This window comes from Brassica rapa, chromosome A07, assembly GCF_000309985.2.
Source record: "Brassica rapa cultivar Chiifu-401-42 chromosome A07, CAAS_Brap_v3.01, whole genome shotgun sequence".
NCBI classification, from domain to species: Eukaryota; Viridiplantae; Streptophyta; class Magnoliopsida; order Brassicales; family Brassicaceae; genus Brassica; species Brassica rapa.
In genome coordinates this window covers 4,430,065-4,442,978 of record NC_024801.2, presented here as the reverse complement: position 1 = coordinate 4,442,978, position 12,914 = coordinate 4,430,065, and positions in this window count along the sequence as shown.

Here is a 12,914-nt window from a genome sequence, read left to right as displayed (position 1 = left end):
CATTTTGTTCACACAGCAAACGAGACTTGCAGTTGTAGCTGTAGCTGTAGCTGTTTCCAATTTAATACTCCTTGCATCACAAATATTATAGGAATATAGTATGTTTTAATTTTGAACAAAGGGATAGACTGTAGTATCTTTCTAAATTCTAATGACGTCAAAAAAGCAAAGCAGTACAAAAACCGATCAACATTAACCTAACAGGTGAGTGAGATTTAATTTCATTCAGTAATTGCTATTGAAAGCTGTGCCGAGTCGCATGCATCTAGGAGGGCACACCATTTTCTCTGGAGAGCTTTCAGGAGAGTTGCCCCTATTTCTCTGGATAAACCTTGTACTATTTTCTGTAATACTTTATTTTTATTGACCCATACCTAATATCTTTATCAACATAAATGAGCATTATTGGAAGCAAATAACTTAAATTATTTTCCTGGTGTGAATTAAATTATTAACACATTAAAATACTCATTGCGTGAAAAGGATAAAAAAAAATTGAAACGGTTTGAAAACAAATGATTTTTTTTATAACATGGGGTATCCAAATTTGAAAAGCCTACTAATATTTTGGAGGCTGGCTCACCGGCAACAAGCAAAATCGATATTTTACGTGGAATTAGATATCTATATATATTGTTTGACCATGCAGATGGATAGATTTCGAATCTAAAATGATTATCACTCGACCAAATCTGCGTGGTTAATTTTACCAAAAAAAATCTGCGTGGTTAAGAGAAAGAAACTTTTCATGGCTATTTGTATATTGTGGTAATTCATATAAAATTATTATATAGTAAGTCATTTAAAATTAAATTAATCAAAGTATTTTTCACATGCTTTTCCTAGAGTTAATACTCTATTAAAATAATTCATATAGATTTGATTATAATAAAATTAGCATGTTTGTTTTGAATAGTAAAAAAATAAAAGAGACATAAATAAAAAATATGAGAGATGAATGATAAAATATGTTTGTTGCGTTCTTAGTTCTTTTATATTCTTATGTATTTAACTTTATTTGTCTGTCGAGATGCGTGTATTTTTTGTGTTACTAACTTACTATAAATCTTAACTAATTAGTTTATATGTTTGTAAAACATTGTGATAAATTGAGTAAGAAAGATCAATAAAAATGACATGTTCTACAATGGTTAAAGTCAAAGATAGAAAATATAATATAAATTGCAAGTATGATAAATTATTTAAAATAATGAGATTTATATTTTGCGGTATAATAAACTTTTAAAATATACAATAATAAAATTTTAAAAAATTTTATACAAATAAAAATATTTTATTTTGATATAATATTGGAGCTCACATTAATATTAAGTATATATGCCTAAAATAACAACATTTCGTTATTTAAAAAATTATTTTTAATTAGATTTAATTAAAATATGTATGTTTTAAGGGAATAAATGTTTTGTTTAACCCATTTAAATTTTATGTTAAACGCTAAATAAAAAATGAGTGAGAAAGTGTGATTTGTGATTTGACAAAATTTTGAGAAAAAATTACTTAGACTACCATTTTCTTAATACATGTTATAATTTGATTGGTTGTGTTTATTAGTTATTTATTTTAATCAGATCTAAAAATAAAAGGTAACTATACAACTAATTAATATAAATTACCAAATAACACATGTAATATTACCAATAATGATTTATGGTAACTAATTGTAGAATTGGAGAAATAATATATATATATATATATATATATGTTTTATCAACTTCTTTTTCTTTATCAATTATTTACATATAATTAAATAAAAGAGTATATTGGCTTAGAATACTAAAAAAATGTGGAAATTAGGCAATTGCTTAAAACGATATATAGATGGACAACACAGTGACGCAACTCAAGGACAAGCAAATTACGTGCTTAGCCCCACAGGCTAGTTTGATTCTATTTTTTTTCTTAGGGATAGGTTTTAGGTTTTTTTCTTTTTGAAACACTAGGGATATATTTTAGTTATATTAAGCTTAAATCTATCATATGTACAAAAACAAAATCATGAAAAATTCAAATCTTAGATCAAGCTTGCAGTTTATCAAATCATGACCTAAAAAAACAAGAAAAGTAGCTTGGTTTCTAAATCATGACCAATTTCCAGCAACATGATTAATCCACTAATCTTGTGTAACATATCTTAAAGAACAAAATCTAACTAAAGAAAGAGAAAAAGAACCCAGATGGTGAAAAAAGAAAGTAAACAAAAAAAGTATTTTCTAGGAAAGAGAAGAAATAAAGCGGAAGAAGAACACATGAATGTAAAGAGCAAATTAGCTCAATATACTAAAAAGGGTGGGATACCATAGAATGGAGGGAAAAATAGTAATGATGGAGAAAAGATAATTGGAGGGATATAAGGTATGAAGTGCAAATAGGGGATATTTGGTGTGTAAGGAGTACAAATTCTCGAATGTAAATACTAAATAGGTTTAGGTTTTGTACCCAAGAATATATGGGCAAGTTGGTATTAACAAAAAAAAGAACAGTGTCCAACAGTATATTTAGGTAGTTTACTAATTATGGTGTAATGTCTGTATAGGGAGTGTAAATACTCTAAATAAAATACTTTAACTTTTTTATTGAAAAAAATAATGGGTATATATTCTTATATAAAATAATTATAGGTAAAAAAATATTAGAACTTTTTATGTTTTCTAAAGTCCACACAAAAACATTTACAAAATATCTTCATGATAAAAGCATCTGATCATTGTATTGGTCCTACACAAAAAAATATCTTTTTTATTTCTTGAAAGCCTCAGTATTCCCGGTCATTTTCACGTGTTAAAATAAAATATAAAATAAATCTACAACCAAGTATCTGAATTAATTATAATATTACTTTTCTGTAAGAGAAATATTTGAATGACTAAGGTTAATGTTGTTGAACTATTTTAAATCCCATTGATCTTCTAAAAATATATACTGAAATTTTGATTATCCAACTATTTAAAATTAAAATCTTAATTATTATTCAAAAATTATAACAATATAACATAATATATATGTATATATATATTTTATATAATATAACTACCTGCAAAATTGCGGGCAAACACCTCGTATCACCTAAAACAAACAACCAAACAAAAACAAGGATGACTTTTAATGGGAAAAAAATAAAACATTAACCTACGAAAAACAGAAGTGTCATTTTAAGGTTCAATAAAGAAAAGAGTATTTGCAGTTCCAAAAAAATAAACAAACCTAATTATATATACCCACTTTTATTCACAAAATATCTTCATGATTATGACTATTAATTTAGTTTGAATCTTTGAACTATTCAAAAAAAGAAACTTAATTGTGTTTGTTATATTCTATAACAGTTTCTGATTCTTGAGTTTTCATACTCTATACTGATTTGCGACAATATTAAGATTATACTAGATTTTGACCCGCGCAGGCGCGCGGGTGTATATTTTGAAAAATATGTTGATATTTGTTTTTCATGTAATTATTAGGGTTTTACAAAATGAATCCAAGGAACAGAACCGATACCGATCCAAAAATATAGTACCAAACCCGAATATAAATTGATTAAATATTCGAATTATTCAAAATTTTGTTATTTAGAGAACCAAATCTGATCCGGAACATTAAGAATGATACTTTTACATTGGTTTAAATACTTGAAAATATATATATAGATAGTCAAAAGTAAATATCTGCAATAGTTAATGTATACTCAAATCACCAAAAATACTTAAAATAATTATTGATTCTGTATCCAAAATTTTAAATCAAACCAATTGATATGTTAAGCTTAGGTATTCTGACATATGTTATTCAAATTTATAGGTAATATATTATTTTATTTATAAATTTTGAGAAATTTAAAATAGATAATGATTTAAAACTTTAAAAATAATTTAAATGGATTATCCAAATGCGAACCAAACCCGCAAAGATCCGAATCAAACTCAAACCAAAATTTAGAAACATCCTAACACGGCTTAAATCTTTGACTCCGAAAACCCGAAACACAAACCGATCAGAACCAAACCCGTATGGGTGCCCGAAATCCCATCCCTATTCATTATTATATATTGTATACTGTCATCATATAATTAATTTTATTTTATATGTACCATCATATAAGTAATCATATAATTAATAGTATTTTATACGTACCATCATATAAATAATTACATATATTATATTTATAAAACTTAATAGGAAATATAAAAACCATAATTTGAGTTGGTATTTCAAATTGGGCTTTGTATTGTATTTTTATTATATATATTGACAACATTTTAGTATAATGGTTATTGAAAAATAGTTTAGTAAAAATCCATTTTTGAATATATGTATTAATTTTTAATCAATTTTTGATATAAATCAACTTTAAATTATTATTTTGATTTGAAATATGTGTATAAAGTTTAAATTTTGTTTTATGGTTAGTTTAGAAAAGAAATGTTTTAGGCAATTAAATTGACCCGTTTTCGTATATTTTAAATCTGGCCGAGATAGATAGTTTTTTATAATATAATGGACTTTTAGTTTTTCTTAAAAACATAAGCCCATTACTTTTTTTTTCTTAATACTACTATCCTTGTTTCCAAACAATTTTTTTTTTTTTAAAAGACTACAATTCATGTTTCCAAACACTCCAATTTTTTTTAATAATCCTATTTAAGTCTCCAAACACTCCAATTTTGTACTTGAGTTTTAATAAGATAGATAGTTTTCCTTAAAAGCAACTACTTCTCCCTCAACCATATTACTCCGTATGGGTATCGTGATCTGCACAGTCCCAAGCGGCGAGCGCCCACCCATCTCATCTCATCGATATATTACTTTATTAATCAACCCAAACGGGAATCGTATTGGTTTACAACAGATAAATTGGACAAAATGTGGTGATCCAAAAGTACCCAACTACACAACCGAGATGTAAATCTAAGCCCCCCGCAGCTCGGGACCCAACATTTGTGTTCTTCAGATACTAGTAGTACACACCAAGAACGAAAGTACGTGAATTTTAATACTACTTTCTAATCTATTGAAACCTTCACCGGCATTGAAGTTCTTCAAAACCCACAAAGATGTGATATATGATCTAGGTTTTTTTAAAAAGAAACTATATAGGGTCTACTTGAGTCCGTGGTTGGTAGCATTGAATAACTTATCTCTCGGACCATTCATCTCTTACCTAACTCTCTTGGTGCTTGATAATAACTTTTGGCTTCAGAATTTTAATATTGTAGAATTTTAATAGCTGTAAAAAAAATCATGTTTTGTAGGCTGTAAAAATATTTCATCGTTTTATTAACAAAATGATGAAATCTAAACGCTTTTGGATGAATAAATTGAGTAATATGTGACTTCCAGGACATTAATTTTTTCTAAGTCTTAGACAGTCATAAAGTTAATATGGCTTTTTTGCAAATATGACTTACAAATTAAAGTCAAACACAAAACTAACTCATGACTTTTTTGAAACTCTAACTTGTTCTATTTACCTCAAAAATTTGGATTATTCACGAAAAATGCTATTACTTTTTCTTTTTAGAAAATGAGTATTTTATTCTATTATTCTCGTTTTTATCAAATATTTACAATATTGTCATTCTCATCAATACACCATTCACCATGAACAACCAATTTGAAGCTCTTAATGCACCTAACAATCGATTTTCAATCATTCTATCTCATTTCTTAATTCTTATGCACTTAAACAACTTATCTTTCACTTTCTCTCTATATTCATCCAAAAAACCCAAGATTTTGATTCTAAATTTTTTAAGGTTCATAAAGTCATTCAAGCTCATGATTCTTGGTCATTAACAAGTGGGTCGCTTTGGTGGTGAAATTTTGTGTGGTTGGAGAAGTTAAAAAAGTTATCTCACTGGTTGAAACTATAAAATCATTTTTTTTCAGATTTGATCGTCAGAAGACTTCAGTGTAAGTCGTTTCATGTTACTTTAAAAAAAGAAAAATAAAACTTAAATATTTAATTTTATTCGGACGACTTCCCTGCAAGTCTTTCGATAGATGACATACACGAAAGTCTTCCAGAATTTTATCCCAAGATTCTGGTCAAACCTTGATTATTACAGAAGACTTCCGTGTAAGTCGTCTGCCGAAATACTTACATGGAAGGCGTCCGGATAAAATAAAATATTTAATTTTATTTTTCAGTTGCAAAAGTAATCCAAAAGGACTTACATAGAAGTCGTCTAAAAAAGTTAAATATTTAAGTTTTATTTTTCTGGGGACGACTTCTCTGTAAGTCGTCTAGGAAAAGTCAAATTTCTGACACAATCTGGTCAAATGCCAAACTAACATGTTTATCTTAGACGACTTACTAAGAAGTCTTCTCTGGTATTTTTGAGATTTTTTTAAAACAAAAGTAAGCTAATATTTACAAAAAAAAAAAGAGACTTCCAAAGAAGTATGATGTAGAGTAGACTTCTCGGGAAGTCTTCTTTTGTAAATTTTCAATTGCAAAAATGACTTTATTGACGACTTCCTATAAATATGTCAGAAGACTTCCATAGAAGTAGTTTACGTCAACGTTTGATAAACTTTCATTTTTCTCAAAGTTATAAAGATTTTTTAACATTTTTTTGTTAATTCATGTATATTAGTCAATATTGGAATTCCTGAATGAAATTCATAACTTATTTGGTGATGATTATGAGGTTACAACATTCATGCTTATTAATGTTTTTAGCTAATGAGAGAAGACTTCCCCATAAGTCTTCTACGTTAATTTTTATAAAACTTGTATATTTAAGATATATATTTTTAACTTTCAAAAGTGTTAAGTAACTTCAAAAATATCAAATCATATGGTTTAATGTGTCTTTTTAGATCATAAGATATACCCATCATAACCTCTATTTTTTTCTTATAAAACCTATAATATAAAGATAAGTTTTGTTCCAATGTATATCTCAATAGTCGAATTATCTATTTTCATAAAATTTAAGGAAAACTATTCTTATATATATATATATATATATATTTTTTTTTAGAAGCAAATTTTTTTATATAATATTTTCTAAAAAATAGATAAGCCTTTCAATAGAGGAATGCATTGTAACAAAATCTACATCTATAATATAGTTCACTATTTTAGAAAACATATAGAGTTATGTTTGATAAAAAAAAAATATGTTAGAGTTATGTTGGTGATGATTTTATGCTACCGTGATTCATATAACTTTTTAATCTATTGTATAATCCCTCTGTTTTAGTGATGTATATTTTAGAAAGGAATAAAATTCAAAATATACGATGCTTCTATTTCTAAGTATATTATTGTTCTTGTTCTTAATTTATTTCTTAATAATTCAATTTTTTTTAAAAATTGAAAACTACAATACTAATTAAACACAAAAATAAAATAGAGTATAATTGCAAATAATTTCTTAATGTTTAAAAACCTAAAACATTTAACAACTAGTGACAAGGAATATATTGTATCACTCAGCTAGTTTGTGACATTTAGCTAAAACAATATATTAGTATTTTAGGGTGTCATGGAATACTGTTTAACTAAAAATAAAAACAAAATAAGTTTTCTGTAATATTAACTATAAACCTAAAAACTTTGTTAAGAGTTTTTCCTGTAATTTTGGAATCAAACAAATCCTAGAAATATATTAAGAATATATATTAGTTTTAAAAGGTAATAAATTATATATATAAAATAATTTAGAATATTCCGTATATATAAAAAATATAAACCACATGAAAGACCTATGAAACTGATCAAATATTTTCAAAAATCTCGCAATCATGTTTATATAGAATTGTTTAAAATACTTGACAAACACTTTAAAAATTGGATTTTAACAACTGAACACTGTATAAATTCAAAAAATAATTTCTGTAACCACTAAAATGCACTTATATGTTTCCACATAAATCAACTTCTAATAAAGATCGTTATCTTATAGTTTCACTTCACTGCGTAAGTAATAAAATCAGATATAACCGATCACTACATTAGTAACACAAGCCCAAACAACCTAATATCTAATCAAATGGTTTAACATTCACAATAATTTGTTGTCGGTTTTCTAAATCAAAAAATAAAGAAACATTAACGCCGGTTAAAATCTAGTTAATATATTAATTTACAGAATAAAACAAAATAGATTATGAAAGTTTTATATGTAAATTAAGATTAAACTGATATGATACTGTTACTCCTAATGAAAATCTAAAAGTATAAATATTTCTAAATGAAAATTTCTCAAGTCACATGTGAGCTTAAAGATAATTCTATATAATGTTTCTTTTCTTAATCAAAATTTATATGTTGTTTCTAAATTAATAAAAGAGATAGTTAATCAATATTCCTTCTTTCATATGATCTAAGATATATAAAATGTTTTTGGTTTATTTTAAAATATGTATATTTTATATTTATCTAATACGCTATAACTATTAAAATTTAATTACATTTTTATTATTGGTGAAATTTTTAGTTAATACTAAATGTTTTTTTTGTATATAAAAGGTAAAAAAATTTATGGTTTTCTTATTCTCCTATCATTAGCCTTAGGCTTATTAAATGAAACTAAAAGATCATATTTAGTGAAAGTCTCTTAAGTTAGTGGTTAAAATTTGGATTTTTAACGTTAAAATCCGTCAACTAAGTTTGTTTTGGGTAAAGACCTCCAAACTAAATATTTAACGAAAAAACTTTCAAACTAACTTTATTTAATGAATTAAACCATACCAGGTCATAATTACCATTACAACTGACAAATCTTTAGTAAACATAGTTGAGGAGTTTCTACATTAAGTAAACATAGTTGAGGGGTTTTACCCTTAAAAATAAATAAAATAAAATAAAATCAAAATTTCATAATATTATCTAAAAATTAGTAACTTAAATTTTCAAAATTAGCATTTTTTTTTGTAAAATATATGAGTTTGATGTGGTTTTAACATCAACATTATATATGTATAAATTAAAAATATAAAACCCCCAAAAAATATAATAAAAATTATCCAAAAATTTATTATTACATTTTTATTAGATACGATATAATTTTTATTATATTTTCTTATTTTTACATTCTTAATCTTTTAGTAATTTTATTACAAGTATATCTTTAAATACTTTTTATTATATTTTCTAGGTTTTTCATTTTTAATTTATACATATATAATGTTGATGTTAAAAACACATGAAACTCATATATTTTACAAAAAGACTTAAAAATGCTAATTTTGAAAATGTAAGTTACTAATGTTTAGATATTATTATAAAATTTTGATTTTTTTGGTTTTTTAGATTTTTTATGGTAAAACCCCTCAATTATGTTTACTTAATGTAGAACCCCAACTAAATATCTACCGGTAGTAATAGTAACTATAACATGTTAGGGTTTAATTCATTAAATAAAGGTAGTTTAAGAGTTTTTTCGAAAAATACTTAGTTTAATGGTTTTTACCTAAAACAAACTTAGTTGAGTGATTGTCGCGTTAAAAATCCTTACAAGTTTAAAGTCTTATAAATCATGCATGAGTTTGATTCTAAGCATTGAATGGATTTTATTATTGTGAACACATACAACGAATTTAGTTGTACACTAAATGTAAGTTTAATTCTTCAAAAGAAAATACACATGTCTTAGAGCTATGCTCCAAGTCCCTCTTCCTCCATATGGTTTTACTGAAAACGCCCTCCCATAGATCTGCTGCACCTTATGGATTTCACGAAATCTCCTCCTCTTTGAGAATCGTCGACAATCAGCAGGAGAAGTTTTCGCAAAAGCCATAGGATCCCTCAAAGAATGGCAACTAGCGCAGCCACCAAAGAAGGAGCCAACTCCTAAGAGCTTATACCAGAATCAAGCGCCAGTAGAAACCTCTAGGGAAATCATCTGCAATACGGACGCCTCGTGGAAGGGAGGGATCAAATCGGCGGGCCTGGCCTGGATCTTCACCGACCCTCTTCGCAGGAGCTCCAAAGAGGATCATGTTCTCAAGATTTTGTCTCCTCGCCGTGCATGGCCGAAGCTTTAGCGATCCGAGAAGCCCTTCTACAAGCATCCTCTCTCAATTACCACCATATCTGTATCAAATCAGACTCTCAAATACTCGTTAACACGATTTCCTCTCGCCGACGATCATCAGAACTCTTCGGGGTTTTCGCCGATATCGACGATTTAGCCTTCTCACCGTCTTCATCTTTTCAGTCTTATCGTTTCATTTACATCCCTCGTTCTCAAAATGGCTTTGCTGATGGGCTCGCGAAATGTTGTTTAGCGGCCCATTTAATCAGTAAGCCATCCTCTGTTACTTAAAAACCTATTTCTTAATCCAAGTATTTTATTGCTCAACAAAAAAAGAAAGAAAAAAAAATGAATTCAGTTCCTATGTTTCTTACATGAGAAAAAAAAACGAGCCTCCACAATAACCGAGTTGAAGAACTTACAATAGTTACATCCTAAATCAAAATTAAAAGGTAAACCTCAAGATTGTGTGAATATAATAATATGTACTGGATGGTTGGCTTTAGGGCTGGGCAAATAAGTTCGTTTGGGTTGAATTCAAATGGTTTAACATTCACAATAATTTGTTGTCGGTTTTCTAAATAAAAAAATAAAGAAACATTAACGCCGGTTAAAATCTAGTTAATATATTAATTTACAGAATAAAACAAAATAGATTATGAAAGTTTTATATGTAAATTAAGATTAAACTGATATGATACTGTTACTCCTAATGAAAATCTAAAAGTATAAATATTTCTAAATGAAAATTTCTCAAGTCACATGTGAGCTTAAAGATAATTCTATATAATGTTTCTTTTCTTAATCAAAATTTATATGTTGTTTCTAAATTAATAAAAGAGATAGTTAATCAATATTCCTTCTTTCATATGATCTAAGATATATAAAATGTTTTTGGTTTATTTTAAAATATGTATATTTTATATTTATCTAATACGCTATAACTATTAAAATTTAATTACATTTTTATTATTGGTGAAATTTTTAGTTAATACTAAATGTTTTTTTTGTATATAAAAGGTAAAAAAATTTATGGTTTTCTTATTCTCCTATCATTAGCCTTAGGCTTATTAAATGAAACTAAAAGATCATATTTAGTGAAAGTTTCTTAAGTTAGTGGTTAAAATTTGGATTTTTAACGTTAAAATCCGTCAACTAAGTTTGTTTTGGGTAAAGACCTCCAAACTAAATATTTAATGAAAAAACTTTCAAACTAACTTTATTTAATGAATTAAACCATACCAGGTCATAATTACCATTACAACTGACAAATCTTTAGTAAACATAGTTGAGGGGTTTCTACATTAAGTAAACATAGTTGAGGGGTTTTACCCTTAAAAATAAATAAAATAAAATAAAATCAAAATTTCATAATATTATCTAAAAATTAGTAACTTAAATTTTCAAAATTAGCATTTTTTTTTGTAAAATATATGAGTTTGATGTGGTTTTAACATCAACATTATATATGTATAAATTAAAAATATAAAAACCCAAAAAAATATAATACCCCAAAAAAATATAATACAAATTATCCAAAAATTTATTATTACATTTTTATTAGATAAGATATAATTTTTATTATATTTTCTTATTTTTACATTCTTAATCTTTTAGTAATTTTATTACAAGTATATCTTTAAATACTTTTTATTATATTTTCTAGGTTTTTCATTTTTAATTTATACATATATAATGTGGATGTTAAAAACACATGAAACTCATATATTTTACAAAAAGACTTAAAAATGCTAATTTTGAAAATGTAAGTTACTAATGTTTAGATATTATTATAAAATTTTGATTTTTTTGGTTTTTTAGATTTTTTATGGTAAAACCCCTCAATTATGTTTACTTAATGTAGAACCCCAACTAAATATCTACCGGTAGTAATGGTAACTATAACATGTTAGGGTTTAATTCATTAAATAAAGGTAGTTTAAGAGTTTTTTCGAAAAATACTTAGTTTAATGGTTTTTACCCAAAACAAACTTAGTTGAGTGATTGTCGCGTTAAAAATCCTTACAAGTTTAAAGTCTTATAAATCATGCATGAGTTTGATTCTAAGCATTGAATGGATTTTATTATTGTGAACACATACAACGAATTTAGTTGTACACTAAATGTAAGTTTAATTCTTCAAAAGAAAATACACATGTCTTAGAGCTATGCTCCAAGTCCCTCTTCCTCCATATGGTTTTACTGAAAACGCCCTCCCATCGATCTGCTGCACCTTATGGATTTCACGAAATCTCCTCCTCTTTGAGAATCGTCGACAATCAGCAGGAGAAGTTTTCGCAAAAGCCATAGGATCCCTCAAAGAATGGCAACTAGCGCAGCCATCAAAGAAGGAGCCAACTCCTAAGAGCTTATACCAGAATCAAGCGCCAGTAGAAACCTCTAGGGAAATCATCTGCAATACGGACGCCTCGTGGAAGGGAGGGATCAAATCGGTGGGCCTGGCCTGGATCTTCACCGACCCTCTTCGCAGGAGCTCCAAAGAGGATCATGTTCTCAAGATTTTGTCTCCTCGCCGTGCATGGCCGAAGCTTTAGCGATCCGAGAAGCCCTTCTACAAGCATCCTCTCTCAATTACCACCATATCTGTATCAAATCAGACTCTCAAATACTCGTTAACACGATTTCCTCTCGCCGACGATCATCGGAACTCTTCGGGGTTTTCGCCGATATCGGCGATTTAGCCTTCTCACCGTCTTCATCTTTTCAGTCTTATCGTTTCATTTACATCCCTCGTTCTCAAAATGGCTTTGCTGATGGGCTCGCGAAATGTTGTTTAGCGGCCCATTTAATCAGTAAGCCATCCTCTGTTACTTAAAAACCTATTTCTTAATCCAAGTATTTTATTGCTCAACAAAAAAAGAAAGAAAAAAAAATGAATTCAGTTCC